The sequence below is a fragment of the Cottoperca gobio genome, chromosome 4, assembly GCF_900634415.1.
Source record: "Cottoperca gobio chromosome 4, fCotGob3.1, whole genome shotgun sequence".
In the NCBI taxonomy this organism is placed as follows: domain Eukaryota; kingdom Metazoa; phylum Chordata; class Actinopteri; order Perciformes; family Bovichtidae; genus Cottoperca; species Cottoperca gobio.
In genome coordinates this window covers 1,844,028-1,862,340 of record NC_041358.1, presented here as the reverse complement: position 1 = coordinate 1,862,340, position 18,313 = coordinate 1,844,028, and positions in this window count along the sequence as shown.

Below are 18,313 nucleotides of genomic sequence, written 5' to 3'. Positions count from 1 at the left end.
CAACAAACGACCGTTCGGGTTTAGATCAGGGAGGCCCTTCCTCCCAATCACGCCTCTCCAGGTGTCTCCATCGTTTCCCACGTGTGCGTTGAAGTCTCCCAGCAAGACTACGGAGTCCCCTACTGGAGCCCCCTGCAGGGCTCCATTCAGGGTCTCCAAGAAGGCCGAATACTCAGAACTGCGGTTTGGGGCATAGGCACAAACAACAGTCAGAGTTTTCCCCCCCATAACCCGAAGGCGTAGGGAGGCGACCCTCTCGTCCACCGGGATAAACTCCAACGTAGCGGCGCTCAGCCGGGGGCTAGTGAGTATCCCCACCCCGGCCCGACGCCTCACACCTTGGGCAACTCCGGAGAAGAATAGAGTCCAACCCCTATCCAGGAGTACGGTTCCAGAGCCAAGACTGTGCGTGGAGGTAAGCCCCACCAGATCCAACTGGTAGCGATCCACCTCCCGCACTAGTTCCGGCTCCTTCCCCCACAGAGAGGTGACGTTCCACGTCCCCAGAGCCAGCCTCTGCTGCCCGGGTCTGGTCCGTCAAGGTCCCTGACCATCACTGCCACCCATGTGACAGCGCACCCGACCCCAGCGGTTTTTCCCATGAGTGGTGGGCCCACAGGATGGATGGATGAGAGGCACCACATAGCTTCTTCGGGCTGTGCCCGACCGGGCTCCGTGGCAAACCCGGCCACCAGGCGCTCGCTGTCGGGCCCTCCCTCTGGGCCTGGCTCCAGACGGGGGCCCCGGGCTTCCTCCGGGCAGGGTCTCTCCTTTCCTTTCCCTTTCTTTCATGAAGTCGTTTTTGAACCATTCTTAGTCTGGCCCCTCACCTGAGACCAATTTGCCTTGGGAGACCCTACCAGGAGCACTAGGCTCCAGACAACACAGCTCTCAGGTTCATAGGGACACACAAACCTCTCCACCACGATAAGGTGATGGTTCCCTCTCTTCTTCTCCCTCTCTATCTGTATGCATTTATGTAAATGTATGTTACTAACTCATCATCCGGGGTATCATCCCCAGAGTTTCTGTGTCTCATGTGGCAGGTTGCCACTGATAAAGTTTACGTCAGGATCAGGAATCGTGGCTGCGCCTGCTGCCCTGGTCCTGCTGGACACCGGGAAGCCTTTTTGACATTTTCCTGGATTCATCCATACTTTCTCTTTTTCAACACATAATTTCTGTCAAATGTTGTATTTGTACTATGTTGTTTATCCTGTACACACAACATCTATTGCACGTCTGTCCGTCCTGGGAGAGGGATCACTCCTCAGTTGCTCTCCCTGAGGTTTCTTCCATTTTTCCCCCTTTAATTGTGGGGTTTCTTTTAGGAAGTTTTTCCTTGTGCGATGCGAGGGTCTAAGGACAGAGGGTCTAAGGACAGAGGGTGTCGTAACCTGTACAGTCTGTAAAGCACACTGAGACAAATGTATAATTTGTGATATTGGGCTATATAAATAAATTTGATTTGATCTGATTTAGATGCAGCACCGCGACAACTCCCTTTAAGAGAATATAGTGAATGGAAATGGAAGAGCTATGTTATAACGGATGTTATAACGGTGCCTGGGCTGTTATGTGAGGTTTTGAGTGTATGAATAAATGGCAGAGGTGTTCAACCTGAAGAGCTATTTAATGGCCTTGTTAATCCCCGCAGTGACCCTTTCTACTAGGAGTTCCCAGAGACGAACATGGCGATGCATGCAGTAAGCAAAACTGCATGCATCGCCATGTTCGTCTCTGCTGCTAGACCTTTGGGAGACGCAAGCATCGGCCTGGTTTGCTCAGACGGAGGCCCAATTCATGCTCAGGGACATTACCGCGGATGTCATAAAGTATTATTAGCCCTTGGCAGTTCAATAGTGGGCAGAGTGTTTAGCATCCTCAAGGAGCCCCCGAGGAGGACAAATATGGAGGGTTGAAAGCTCACCTTTTTAAGACTTTTTCTATAACAGCGCTGGCTGACACGACAATGCTGGCCTTCATATAGCTATCACCTCATACACTTCAGACTATACGGTTGAAATAGGGGGTGAACGGGGCCTGGCAGCCACTCGCTTTCTTGCGCCGACAGCTGCGACCTTAGATATGGAACTCTTTGGCTTCTGCTTCGTCATTCGACACTTCTGCTTTTATGCTGGAGGTTTGAGGGTCCACAGCGTTTATGGACCACAAACCACAAATGTAACAAACAACGCCCGGGTGTTTCTACGAGTTGTTACGTCGCCTTCCGCTGCCTCATGTTACGGCCAACCTGCGATCAGTGAGATTTGTGTTCATCCGCCAGGCACCCACCATGGATCTTTTTAACCCCTCTCTGAAGGCCTGTTTTGTGTCCTGGAAACCCGGGATAAAAACCTTCATAGTGGACATCGCCGGTAAAATGGAGCACGTTTCAGTGTACCGCCTTAAGCCAGCCACCCTGGATCTTGACTGACCGGATCTTCATCCCCCTGTCCTCCTACCTTCTCCCCACGCTGCAGCAACGCTACTATCTACGCATCATGAATGCAAACGCTCCCATTAAAATGTTATGGCCTCAATAATGTCAAAGCCACATTAAATTTGTAGGCCTCAGGTTTGATGAACACTTTGGAAGAAAGTCGAAGTTAAGACTGGCCGACACCATAGACCAGGGTTTTTTAACTATATGTTCAGGGGGCCACATTTTCAGAAAGCTAAGGGCCGGGGGCCGGACATTTTCCTGAGCTATTATTCTAGGAGGATAAATTGACCCACTCGACCTCTCTCTGGCCTTATGCACACCTTCTCTTTTGCTCATTTGTGTTTATTGGGTAGCATTTCTGATATACACTGCAGATATAACACATATTTTTAATCAAAACAAAGGATGAGAAAGATTAGAAAGTTTAAACATGGGGGAGCAACCTAGGAAAAATACATAATGGCGGGGGTGTCTGGGGCAAAAATGTAATTTAAATCAAATTTCCTGTATTTCTACACCAACTGACCTCTTGGATTAAGTCAAGAAACAGTCACATTCTGTTAATAACGATTCTGTCAGTATCACAGTAATATTTGTGTTTCAGTAAAACAGCGCCCCCCACCAGCACATCAGTCAGGCAGAGAGTGGTACTGCAGCACGAGAGACAGCGGGAGCCTTTCAAATCTAGATGATAATAAATTCAGAGGAATTTAGAGAAGTTAGTGAGGGACAAGATGTTCCGTCCATTTCACGTTAATGAGAGACGCGACAATGTGCGGTGAGACGAGGGGTGAATACCTGGATAGAATTTAAATAATACTTTAAAATTTGCTCTTTGGTGGATTATTTGTTTGTTGAATTACAGGAGGTGTTTGGACAGATTCAGAAAAAATATGGTGAATGTCATTTTGTCGGTACATTTTGTCGGTAATTAGAGCAGCATTGTTATTTTCCTTGTTTTTTTGAACGGGGTTTTGCTGAGCTCAGAGCGGGACTGTGCCACTGGCGAGCGGAGAGATGGAGACGCTTCTGCTGACTGAGATTAATCTGAGCAGCCTATAGATTTGTGCTGCACAGCGGCTCTGGGCACCTGTACCGTGACGGGACGGATAAAAGTCTAATGTGTTCTACACACACACACACACACACACACACACACACACACACACACACACACACACACACACACACACACACACAAACGCACGCACGCTACTTTTGTGTAGCCAACTACTGAAAGTACCAACAATTTTGAATTAATCATAAAAAGTATTGGTATTGATAATGATGATCTTATTGGTATAATAATTAGTATCAGATCACATTATGTATCACCCACACCTTTGACAAAATATTTAATTAAAGAAAGCATTGTCCTGTCTTCCTGTGGATAACAACCCTTGGCACTGAAATAGTGCTGGCAAAAAGTTAACAAACCATTCTTTCAACTGATATTTATACGAGTTTAAAGAGTACTGGGTCTGCACGACAGCCGACACTGATGAAAGCTCTCCGATTTCATATGTTACCAAACTTTGCCAGCCACAGAAAACGGAAGCATTACAACCTTAAACACTGTTCACTGTTACAAACTCATTTGAGTTTTGTGTGACAATGTTTAGCTTTAAACAGTGTAGGTGGTGACGGACTGACAGTAGGATAAATCTGTATACTCCACTCTACCTGCTGCTGGGCCAGCTCTCTACACACTGTGAACACTTTGTTTCGGTACAAGCTGAAAACTATCTCACTTTATACAGCAGCCTTCTCCTCAGTGACTGTGTGTGTACATGACTGAGCAAGGCATTCAACCAACCAGGCACCATAATCAGTATCAGTGTGTGTGTGTGTGTGTGTGTGTGTGTGTGTGTGTGTGTGTGTGTGTGTGTGTGTGCGTGTGTGTGTGTGTGTTTCATACAACAGAAGTGGAGCAGTTGCTGACTCAGCCTCCTTCAATCTGCATAGTTATTCCCCCTAAAGGCCTCTATATTCACTCCTACACACACACACACACACACACACACACATGCACACACTCAGTGCATGAGGCTCTTTCTGCAGTGCTGAGAATAAGAATAATACAGTTTATAATTCCATGTAGTCAGCAGACAGAAGAGATGTTTCAGGCTGGCTCTGCATGCCTGCAGGGTGAACAGGTACAGGTGTGGAGCACTGAAAGTAATGTACATAGTTTTACTGTTGCAGGTCTGTTGCAGACGCTCAGGAATGGTTCATTTGGCTGAACCCTGTTCACAGCTTGTCTGCACTGAGGTGCTTACTGAATGCTCATGCAGATGCACTGTAATGTATGAAAGTACTCAGAAGAATAAAAATGGTAACATCTACATAAGAAGAATAGTTCATCGCTGAAAAAGATCAAGGCTGTGTTCCTCTTCACTCCCCCCTGTAACAGATGTGCCACATTCTGCCCAAACAGACGCACCAGGCTGCAGTGACTGTCTTCAAGATGCGGCTCTCTCCTCATTGCATATTCATTTAAAGGAGGATCATGCAAATAATGGAAGAGACATGTTAACAGAGGTATCCGCTGTATTTTGAAACTTAGTTTGAAGGCTTGAAATCTAATAAAAGGGTTTTACAAGATTGAAACTAAACACACCGTAGGTTACTCAAACCTCCTCTGTGGTACTTCCTGTGACAGTAGGTGTCTCCAGGAACACATTTTGCCGTGATGACATGCACACACAGACTCAAGGTGAAAACAATACCAGCGTCGCTGTCATGGCTGGTATCATCATCGTTTTGCGTCATTCCATTGTGCAAGTTTATGAGGGCTCTATATAGAGCAAACACTTCACACTCACAATTCAGACACAAATATAATATCCAGGGTAAATATAGTGCATACAGTGATTTCAGACACAGCCCATGTGATACAACCACAAACTCCAGAACAGTTTAAAATGGACTTTATAGTGAGATTGTTTTCAAGGTCAAGAGCAAACTTTAACTTCAACTCAAACCCCTACAAAGAGAGCTTATATGAGAGTTGTGCTCTACCGCCACTAGACAACTAGACATCAGGGCAGTAGGTGGAAATCTTTTTTAGCAACTAGAGGGCAGCCTTTCACTCTTCATGGTGTATGCCAGCAGCAGAGTACCCTCTGTCTAACCTTGTGGGGCTGTGATATGAAGAGAGGAGGAGTAAGGCACAGCTGTGTCTCTCTAAGCATGCAGAGGACAGATGTTCTCTGCTTTAAGACTCATCATCTGGGCTTACCGAACTCAGCCTCTTTCTGCCCGATCCGCACATCACACACTTCATGTGACAACTGCATTCGTAATAAACTTACAGTTGGAGGTCTTTGTCACTCTCTTGAGCTGTGCAGGACAGTTGAAGCATTATAATGGTTAGTAAAAGCACCTAAAGAAATGTGACACCAAGCTGAAAATCAATCTTTCACTAACCACTTCACTGACTGTTGGTAGGAAACAGGATGTGAACTGCAGTCTCCCATGTCACAATCAAGGTTCTGAAAAGTGAAAATGGCCTCTTGATTTATTACCTCAGTAAACATTTCCCTGATGGGTTTATGTTCTCAATCTGTAGTTTAAGTCTTCTTCAATACAGCATGATGTTCATTTATTAAATGATGGTCTTATTTAGAGTAAATTAGATGCAGGGTATGCTTTAGGGCGGGGCTACCTACCCAGGTGCTCTCCATGTTTTCATCTTATAACTTTAACCCTGTTCACAGTTTCAAACCGTTGTCCACAAACCAATGAGTGACGTCACAGTGACGACGTCAACTTCTTATATACACCATATGGTCACAATCGATCCCCCTCAACCTCCTCACCAATAACAAAGTGACACTACAAGTAGTGAGCCACAGTGGTGTGAAAATGTTTTCAATGTGTGTATCATAACAACGGCTTGTTGATCCACAGCCCTATGGCTTAAAGGGCCTACGAAATGATAAACATGAATTTGTAGTGATGCTAATAAATGCTATTTGTGGTGTAAAATGATGTGTTATTTATGACAAAATGGTCGCAGTATTTAATAAATTATGATTTAGTATGTCGACCACCGATGATTACATTGCCGCTACTGGAAACACCCAACGCCGTGTTCTGACGTCACAAGTAGAACACAGTCCACCAGTTGAATACACAGACAGCACCGCAGAAGCGACAGACGTGGCGATGTCGGACTCTGGCTCGGATATTTCGACAGAATCGAGTGACAGTGAGTCGTCATTCGTTGCACCTTCAAGAAGAGGAGTTTATTGAAGAGGATGCCGGTGTCATGGATTTAGATCATGCGGGCGAGTTTAACGTGACACAGTATTCAAGATGGAGACACAGACCGGAGCGAACATGCGGATGATGGTGACGGTGATCCTGGATTTGGCAGAGATCCTGTGCAGCAACAGAACAGAGACAGGTATATACATTTGACTATAGTTCATAGAACTTCCCAATAAATAGTAAATACATCATAATAAAAAACGTAACATTATCCTCGATTGTAAATAGATCATAAGCTATCCTATATCGAGTCGATAGCTTGGTTTCCTTGAATTGTTATGAACCCGACTAGTTGTCCGCAAATTGCTCGATCGCTAAATATTCACTTATTTCTCTACTTGGACACATCGACGTCTGTAAAGCTTGATAACTTGATTCTTTCTCGAAGTGTCTGCGGTTGAGGTTCTATCGTTGTGTCTGATGTCAAACGTCATATAAAGCATTAGTTATTAGCTAACAAACAGACCGGAGGACAGCGCTGGTTTATAAAGTATAGTCTGTATACTGACCGTCTCACGGCTGCCTATAGTAGCCGGAACACTTACCAGATGTTCATGGAAGTTACGATGTCGTAACTTTACGAGACTTACGTGAAACAGGTAACAAATTGCTACTAGATAGATCCGACCTCCGTACGACCATAACAGGCTTATGAGCTGCTTACGAGCCTGTCGTGAAACACAGGCATATAAATAGTATGAAATTAAGATGACATTAATATTGGCCTTTTTTCTGGATATTGCATATTGTGTGCATGTCCTTACCATTCTTCCTTTGTACAATTAGGTGTACATGTGAAAACTGTACAATTATGGAAGCAATGACGAGTTGCTGCAAAGAAAAGGATGTCATGGAGGAATTCAAATGAATATGAGGGACATGGTCATACCTGTCAACCCTCCCGTTTTTCCCGTATTTTTACTTCCATCCCGTTTAAATATTTTCCCGTAATTTCCCCATATTTTTAACCTTTCAAAAAAAAAAGGGCCTAATTAAAAAAAGTGTAAAGTGGCTTCCGGTAAAGCAGGTGGCAGTATTATGTTTAACGTTAGCTGAGAAACGTTATCCGCACAGAGGAAGAAAACAGGAACAATAACACAGAAGAAGACGAAAACATATGATGAGAGTCACAGTGAACGGGAGATAGATGGAGCCGCAGCTGTACCTGCCAAACAAGTTAAAACTTTATGTAAGTGCCTCACAAATGGGAGGAGACCTCCCATTATTTAATAAAAAGCAGAGTCGGGACAACTCGTGCTTTTTGTAAAGAGTTCCATTCAGATGTTAGCATCGCACACGGCGGAATAAGCGATGTTCGCCAACAAGAAGAATCGTCCAAGCACAAGCACGTCAAGAGGCACAAACACATTCACTGTCAATGACTTAATTTGTGACAAGAACTGTTTCGGAGGCAAACCAAGTGACCAAAGCTGAGGGAAAGATGTCAATGCTTTGCGCTAAAAATAATGTAGCCTTCAGCTTCTGCGTTGATTTCAGTCGCAGTGTAGCGCACATGTTTCCCGACTCTGACATCGCAAGGAAGTCCTCGTGGGGGAAACAAGAGCCACACAACTCATCAATCATCAAATAAATTGATGATAATAACAAAAAAATAAAATACATACTTTACATAAACATGTATTTCCTGAATGTATATACCCGTTCCTTATGTGTTTACATTTACATTATATGGGTAGGGGCTGGGTGGCTGAGAGCTGTTAAAATATGGGCGGAGTCCGCCCAAAAAAATCCCTTATTTTGAAATTCCAATGTTGGCAGGTGCAAACATAACCTGCATAACAGATCACCCAGGATTCAAATCAAAGTGTCTGGATGTTTGGGTGTTGCAGACAGCCTACCAAAGGTATTCGAAGAGGGACAGACAACAAGCAGGTGATCAGCCACGTAATGAGTAAGTTACTTGTGTGCACAAATGTGTGGAGCTCAGAAACTTTGATGTATTTATGGGGAGTCGAATGGTCACAGAATAAATAGATAAATAAGCAAATAAGGTTGAAGTGATTACCATTGACATGTATTATCTTGTATTTTACAGAATGTATCACTATGTGGCATACCGCCAGCTGGTGAGATTTTGTTGGGGAATACTTGGTAAGAACCACAGAATGCCATCATGTGCCATTCGAAAGATCTGTACTACGTTTCCATCTGACAACTACACGTCGTTCAAGTATCAGCACTTTATTAGAGTCAATAACAAAACACAATGTCAGTTCAGTGATTGAATCTGCTTCTATACAGCACAACAGCATCCCTCTTGTTTGGTTCTTCCACCGACTGCTGAGTGGAGCTGGGACTTCCAAAGGTTCCTCATCAACATTGTCTTGGCACAAAGCATTTAGTCTCGGTCAAGAGTTCAGTAACATACTCTGCAAAAAATATGTTTTATAATCAAGCATTATATATAATATATATCTATGTATGTATGTACTTACTTACTTACTGGTGTACACACAGCTTCCTCCCCAGTGTGGATGTCCAATAGATGGTCGCTGATCATACAGGTATCCTCAGTTCTGTCAGTGGCTTCATTCACCAATGTTTCAATCCCTATGTAATAATAGGGTGATGGTTAAAAGTTAAATAGACTCACGCTTTTACTCAAACTACAGAATAAAATGGGGAAGCATGTTATAAACATTGAATCTATACTTAATTAAGCTAATGAAGTGTAATTAGCTAAAGTTATTAATACTACAAACAATAACACACAGATATTGGCTAGGGCCTGGTGTAAACTCGTTACATACAGTAGGCCTAGACCGATTATGGCTTTATGCTTGAAACAATAAATACAGTAAACAAGTAGCACGGCTTACCTTTGCTCTCTCCCTTTTGGCGAATGCATTTCGTCGTCTCTTTGGTGGAGGACTCTGCACCGGCGGACGTGTTTGAATCGGTGTGCTGGCTTGTGCTGGCTGGGGTCTCGGCAGTATTGTAGGCACAGCATCTGCGTTCAGTTTTAAATTCTTTTTGAATCTCATTTCCTTGGCGAGCATAGTTTGTTCGAAACATGATTGCTCAAAGTGCTGCCCACAAATCATTGGTTTCATTGACGCACTTGTCTTGTCCATAAACGCAACATTTTATCATCTTTTGGCCACAGAAAGCTACATTTGGAGACGGCCCCACATCCCCATACAACACATCGCTTCACAATTATCCTTGACGATCGATTGTTGTCCATTCTTTCTCGTAATAATTGACAGCAGGCTTTGCTGGACGCTTCAACGCAGACGAACACTGGTGGCGGCTGTAACGCAGACGAACACTGGCGGCGGCTGTGTTCTACTTGTGACGTCATCGCCCGAACATTGCCGAAGTGGATGCTCTCGGCACAGCGATCGATTGTTGTTAGCGGAAGTCATTTTTATACTGTTATGATTGTGATTTATTACGAATACATCAATAATAAAAATATATATATGGCACATTTCACAATAGATATGCAACCTCTATCATATACCAAGGCCAATAACACTTGATAGTACATGATGCATACAGACTACTGCCGCCTGCTGGTATTAAGAGTGTTTCCCTCTCACGCAGGCGCAGAACGTATGTGCTGGTTGGCTGTTGGCTATAGTCTTTGAGGTGTGTTCAAGTGTGGCCTTTTGGCCCAGACGCAGGCGGCGTGCAGCTACGCAACAGTCGGCCTCTGTCGCTGCTAGTTCTTTGATGTTGGTTTCGGTGTATCTGGGCCTTAAGAGTCACGATTCAGACCTCGTTCAGGCTTATAGATGGAGCTTATAATTGTACTGCATATGTTATTAGGTACATTTACTCAAGTAATGTACAAATTTAAATTAACGTGCACTTGAGTATTTCCATTTCATGCTACTTTATACTCCACTACACTCTACTGCATTTGTCTGACAGCTATAGTTAGTGCTTGCTTTACCAATTATAGTTTATATACAAAATATATGCTGAAAATATGATGCAAACTTTTACTAACGTAACATTTTCAGACTGAATAAAATAGACTGTTGGTGTTGTTGATGCTCTTAAAACAAAAAAAACAAGCAAAAAGCCTCCGTGCAGAGATGGGAGCTGTTGAGAGGATTAAGAGGGGGCAGTCAGAGGGCTGTGCACAAATGGCTTCTATTCAATCTTCAGATCCTCTGTGACATTTACAGATTAAGGTAGTTTTAGGATTGGCCAAAATACATTCATTGTTACATTGTTATGTATCACTAAAAAGATCTACAGTACACAGTTGTGTGGTAGACCTACACTCCAATCTTGCCAAAATAAGTCGGTCACATCCAAACAGTCTGAAGTGGCGTCACAGAGGACATGATAAACGAATACAGTGCAGTTTAGTAGTGTTCTTTAGTTTCCCCCCTCCATTAGCAGTTAGATACACAACACCAGAATGACCCTTCAAACTCATTCATGTGCGTTGTTTTCTGATGGTTCAAACATTTTTATGGCACGTCATTGTGTTAAGATAATAGTACTTTTACTCTAAAAAGTAACGTTTTCCAAATAGTGTTTCTTAGAATATACAATATGTAGCAGAAGAAATGTGTATTTGGGTCAGTGGTAATGCTGGTAATCTCTCTGCGACCCCTCCTCTCTCCCCTTCATTATAAAGATCATTACCTCCTGCTGCCCTCCTACACATCACTGGCCACCCAGCGAGTTGTTTAAACCTAAACTGGATGTGACTGGGCCTTTAGTTGGCAACAAAATAGAATTATCATGTTCTTGCTGTCGTCATCTTAAAGACTTATAAAAAAGAAAAGAAAATATGAATCAGAAATTCACATTTATTCACATTCACATTTTATTTGTTAAGTTTTATTCCTTTTTGTAATAATCACTCTAATCTGACCAAATCCACACAATAATTGTGCACAAAACCAAACCATATGAAAGCAGCATGCAGCCATAATTATAATAAAAATGAAGCCATTCAGAGAGAAATAAAAATAATTTAATTTATTGTTATTTTGTATAGGCTCATCTTTTATTGTACACTGTGTACTGTGACAAAAAGCTGACTGACAATTGTCCCTGTAACATTATTTTGAAAAAAATGATTAATCATAAAATGAGCTATAGCTGTAAACTCTCTGTGCAGCACATCAGTTTAATGCACTGCATTGGAACTATGTTAAATTGCAACGTCCCTATAAAATACAAATAAATTCAAATTCAATTCAATTACAGCTAATATAATATAAAAAAGAAAAATCCCTGCATTTCACTGTGTAAACCTCTGGATTTTATTTCCAATAATATTGATAAAACATAACCATGAATCTGATCAAAATATTGCAATGGAATCAGTTTGAGCAGAGAAGTACTGATTGATTCTACAGTAAGATCCCTAAAGATGTCAAGAGTCAGAAGTCAAACTCACCATCCACCATGTCTTGGCAGTAACATCATAACATAGTTGCCACTTCACCGAGCTGTCTGCCTCACCGCCTCCTGGTGTAGCTGACATCGCCATGACAACCGATGGAAGCCTTCGAAATGTCAAACAAAGATGGCTTTGGAGAAAAACCAGGATTTGTCGTAAATCCCAGTTCCTGTATATTCAATTCCCTGTATATCCCAGTAGGATATTCCAGTCTCAGTGGGTCCCAGTCCCAGTAGATTGCAGTCCCTGTAGATCCCAGTCCCCGTATATCCCAGTCCCTGTAGATCCCAGTCGCCGTATATCCCAGTCCCTGTAGATCCCAGTAGCCGTATATCCCAGTCCCTGTATATCCCAGTCCCTGTATATCCCAGTCCCTGTAAATCCCAGTCCCTATAGATCCAATTCTCCGTATATCCCAGTAGGCTATTCCAGTCCCTGTAGATCCCAGTCCCAGTAGATTGCAGTCCCTGTAGATCCCAGTCCCCGTATATCCCAGTCCCTGTAGATCCCAGTCGCCGTATATCCCAGTCCCTGTAGATCCCAGTAGCCGTATATCCCAGTCCCTGTATATCCCAGTCCCTGTATATCCCAGTCCCTGTAAATCCCAGTCCCTATAGATCCAATTCTCCGTATATCCCAGTAGGCTATTCCAGTCCCTGTAGGTCCCAGTCCCAGTAGATTGCAGTCCCCGTAGATCCCAGTATCCTTGTAGATCCCAGTCCCCATAGATACCAGTATCCCAGTCCTATAATATTTCAGTTTCCCAGTTCCATTAGATCCTAGTCCCTGTAGATCCAAGTCCCTGAAGATCCCAGTACTCTAGTCCCAGTACATCCCAGTATCTCCAGCTGCGTTTCCTCTCTCAGTCCTGTTGGACACCTACTGAACAAAACACTAGCAGGTAGAGACTTTCACAGGTCCAAGTCCACCATATGGTCCACTTCTTTCTTGACACAAGCCTCTACCTGCCACACTAAGCTGTGGTCCTCTTGTCTCTCACAGCCAACAAGTAAATCCTCTGAACACCACAGAAGCTGTAAAATATTCATACAGCAGCTAGAATAAAAGTCTCCTGAATTATTTTAATTCAAGCAAAACTCCACAGGACATACAGCTTAGGCCTCCTCTGATCATCCCTCTGATCATACGGCTCCGCATTAGATTTAGTTCTCCGTGAGTCCTGAATAGAGCCCAGTGTTGTTTAAAAAGTCCAATCAAGTTTCAGTCCCTCTATCCTATTCAACGTGGAAACAAGCAGCAGCCAACAGCAACCAACTAAAGCAGCCAGCAACCCCCTCTGTTGACTCCACTGAGAGGGTTGTCACTCTGAAGAGGCGGATTAGGAAGTAGAAGACACACACACACACACACACACACACACACACACACACACACACACACACACACACACACACACACACACACAATATACGTATCCTCATTTCATGCTTCTTAGGGACTCCTACAGCTAGTATAATATATAAAAATACAAGAGTTCCATCATATGGTTAAATCCCAAATAAGGTCAAACCTGTTTTTATCCTGACATGGTTTGTCTGTCTGTCCACTGTGACTCAGTGCCCATTTTAAAATAAAGGCATTGACCTTTCTCTGTTTGTCTTTCCATCTTCCTCACCCTCTGAACCAAAAGGCTCCTGCAGGGGACATCACATATTTCTGTGACTTTGGACCATAAAGGAACCCTTTAGGGTTCTGTTGAGAAAAGGAGGATGTTCCAGGAGAGCATAAAATATCCTTTTGTCCTTTTGAAGATCAGTTTAACAAAATAAGTTTCAATGAATAGTTTAACAGTTTGGGAATGATGCTTATTAACTTTCTTTTTAATTGTGAGCTCAAAAGACAAATATGAATCTTGTATGATCAGTTTCCCTGCTGCATCTCTGCTGGTTGCCTGGCAAACTCTCACTTTTGACAAGACTCTGGGAAGTGACTGTGGCAAGTCTTTATACTAAGCTTGCTATTACTTTAAGTTAAGATCCACTTACTAGCTGTTTCTAGAGCTTTCAACACAAGCATTACTCTCTTCAACCACCATCGAAAACATGGTTAGACTGAGGCTTCATAGTGTAGTGTGTCTGCGGCTTTAAATATCTACAGTTAAATAAGTTAATGTTAGCATTAGGCCTATTCTTATTTCATGAACTCCTGTGTAGTGCTGTCAGTATAATATCTAAATTGAATTGTAACATTATTATTTTAACCCAAAACAATCTTTCCCTAACTTTAACCAAGAACTAAACCAAGTGTCTACATCTAACCAAATCTTAGCCGTAACAGATCAGTAAAAGGCCCACGCTGTATTGAATTGCATCACTTTTGGAAGACACTGCAAACTACTGTATGTTGTCCTGTCAATACACCCAAAACACACTGATATGTGCTATTTAACTCTTTCACCAGGATCTTAGCAGGTATTTGTAAAGCAACCCATTCTCAGTGCCTTTAGCCTCAGCAGAGAACCCTTGTGTAGAGGACCGCTGGTTTTTCAGGGTGTGGTAACATTGTGGTCAGGTTAGTGTCTATGTCAGCCCACAGAGCTAGAGCCTTACAGCTGAGGGCTTGAGGTCTCTGGATCAGACCAACCACAGCCTACTGAGGAGAAGGTCAGGACTCCTCCACCAAATGTCACACTGCTGTTTTAGGCTCGCCTTTAACTGGCAGCAATACTTATGGTAGCATTGCTCTTCATTGTTCTTTTCAGTGGATTTTTAAATTCTATTTACTACCTCAAGAGTGAAAAGGACTGAAACTTTAACGTGAGGGTTTAGTGATGTGAAACAGCCCACCTTCCACCACACACATGCACATAGACTCAAACACAATCTTGTAATTAGTAGTCAAATCAATCAACTCCCCGCTCCCCCCCAGTTAATTACCCATTAACCTCCCTCAGAGGTGTAAACAACCAGCCAATCAGGCTTAAATACAACAGCCCTAAGCCAATCACAGAGTTGGTCCAGAAGAACAACAGGACATAAAGAGAGAAAATTACAGGACAGAATACACACACACAGGCACACACATATACATATACAAACACTCTCCATTACCCTAACCCCTGAACAGACCTCACACTTGCTGAATGACAGAGCAGAACAGCCCTCTGTCCTCTCTGTGGCTGAGATCGAGATTTGGAGGGCTGGCCTTTATGTTAGAGCTTTTATCCAATCATATTTCAGCCATAATGTGTTGCCAGGGTCCACGAAATCTGCCCTTAGGCCTTCAGAATCAACAGTGCGGGCGCCTGTCGCTTAACGTGAACAGAGACAAAACTGTGGCGTTAACCAATCAGATTTCGAGTTGGGGACACAGGGGCCAGCTAGCAGGCGTACGATAACGTCAGCACGTGCACGTTCTTTGATTGGATACGCACTATTGAGAGGCAGAGCTATGCAGAGCTAGCAAACTTGAACGAGCTAATTTGTGTAGATTTCTACAAGCTGTTTCTTTTCAACCCACAATGGCTGAAGGAGGAGAAGAGATCGATTTGGTCGCAGATATAATTACAACGCCATTTTCAAGACAAACTTTTCAAGAAAAGCTAGACATCGTGAGAAGAGAACGGCCAACCCCGACGCTAGCAAGCCTATCACAGCCGGGAAAAGGGTTTGTCCGCCACTTTCAAATCACTAACTACGAGCGGTACCACCGGCTCACAGTCTCCAAGAGGCACTGCACATTGTACTGCTAGGAATACCTGCTATTTACAACTAAATGTTTCGTAAATATTAATATAACTCTGTTGTACTTGACTATGTTAAGGTGATGCAACGCCCGGTTATACTGCGTTTCTGTCTAAATGTATAGTTTCTAGAGCCATGGCGTCATAATGATGGTATTAAGAGGTGGAATAATTCAGGTAGGACTGTGTAGGACATCACTGAAGGCCTAGGTGTGAAATGCACGGCCTGCCACTGGTCAAATCACAAACTCTATCCAGTGCTGCTATGCTCTCAGCCTTCATACAAAATGTGTTCCATTAAAACCTTTTAATCAAAAAGATACATTTAGTCATAAAAATGTGATATCAACAAGCTATGCTTTTATGTATGTATGTATGTTTAGCATGATGTTCATTAAATAATTGCAAAAATGAGGCATACCCTGTTTAAAAACGATGCAGAAAAACTAGTCCATGCATTTGTTACTTCAAGGCTGGATTACTGCAACTCCTTATTATCAGGTTGTCCCAAAAAATCCCCTAAAACTCTTCAGTTGATCCAAAATGCTGCGACACGTGTATTGACAAGAATTAGGAAACAGGATCATATTACTCCTGTATTAGCTGCTCTGCACTGGCTCCTGGTAAAATACAGAAAGTTAATTTCGATTAATTAATCACAGAAAAAATAACGCAACAACAAAATTAACGCAGATTAATCGCGCTCTTAGATGACCCTTGACCCTTTAGGTCACCGACGCGGCGCGGCCACAGCAGCCTCGTCACCATGATGGAAGCGGATGAGAAAACGTTGCTTGTCCCAGTGAATGGAAAGTTTACATTTAATAAACTCCCGGATGTAACTGTTGATGCTCCGCTCTGTGTGAAACCTGCAGCAAAGAATGTTGGAACCATCGGAGAACTTCAAGCTGAAATATCACCTCAACACAAAGCACGTAGCAGCTCGGAGCTAGCTAGCACCGCCGCTGATGCTAAAGTGAGCGACCCGTCTCGTCATACATCTCGATCAGGCGTTCAGACGCAGCATGAGTCGGTCTACCTGAGACACATTAACATCAGGAAATGTATTGCAATGGACTGCAGGTGGTAGAGGACAGGGGGCTAACGGAGGCTTTACACATGGCGTCAAATTATATACAACTTTTAAATATATTATATATTGTGAAATTAAAGATGTTATGCCAGATTTTAAATTGCACTTTATGTCAAACTGATGGTCTGTGTTGTCTAAGATAATTGTAGCAAAGAAGATATTGGAGAAATAGTATTGAAATAAAATACAAGTTGACCTTTATAATGCTACTCATTGATTCACTCAACTTGCAAATCCATTTGAATGTTTTGAAATGCTTCTCACAGTAAATATTGCGGTTAATTTACATTAATTAATCACAAAGCATGTAATTAATTCGATTGATTTTTTTAATCGCTTGACAGCCCTATATATTTCAAAATCCTTCAATTTTAAAATCCTTCAATTCCTTGCTTTTTTTCTGACCTACAAAGCCATCAATGGTCAGGCTCCAGTTTATCTTAAAGATATCATAGTACCTTATAACCCAACTAGAACATTGTGCTCCCATAATACAGGGTTACTTGTGGTTCCTAGAGTCTCTAAGAGTACAATGGGAGCCAGATCCTTCAGCTATCAAGCTCCTCTCCTGTGGAACCAGCTCCCAGTTTGTGTTCGGGAGGCAAACACCCTCTCCACATTTAAGAGCAGGCTAAAGACTTTCCTCTTTGATAAAGCTTATAGTTAGGGCTGGCTCAAGCTTGCCTTGTAGCCATTTTTTTCCCTCATTCTTATATTGTTATAATAATTAATTATATTAATTCTTTGTAATTAACAACGAACATGGATTATAAGTCTGAGTAACATATTCAGTAGTTAGTAGTCAGTAGTTTTATAGTCTTAACTATAAAAACAAGCAGACTCAGGGGCTAAAGACTAAGGGGCAGCAGAATCAGGGGCAGCAGACATAGGTGCTGCAGACTCAAGGACCGCAGACTTAGAGGTAGCAGACTCAGTGGCTGAAGACAATGGGACTGCAGATTTATGAGCTGCAGACTCAGGGGCTGCAGACACATTATAAGATAATGAAGTAATGAGGGACTACTTATTAACTATTTAGTATTACTAGTACATTGCCCGTTCGGGATGTGCTGAAGCCACTGCTAGGTGGTTGTGGTGGTCTAGTGGTTAGGCTTCCAAATAGAACACTAGAAGGTTGTGAGTTCAATACCAGGGGGACCATCCCTCTAATTCACTGTAATTTGCTCTGGATAAGTGTGTCTGCTAAATGACAAGTAATGTAATGTAATGCTTGTAGTGCTTCAAAGTGAGTCTTTGCATGGTATCAATGTTACAATATATACATCATGAGTGCAAAAGCTTCTATGAAAATGTTAAATGTTATTGCCTCAATAAAGTGAAAGCACCATTAAATATGTATACACAAGGTTGATGAAAGCTTTGGAAGGAAGTCAAAGTTCA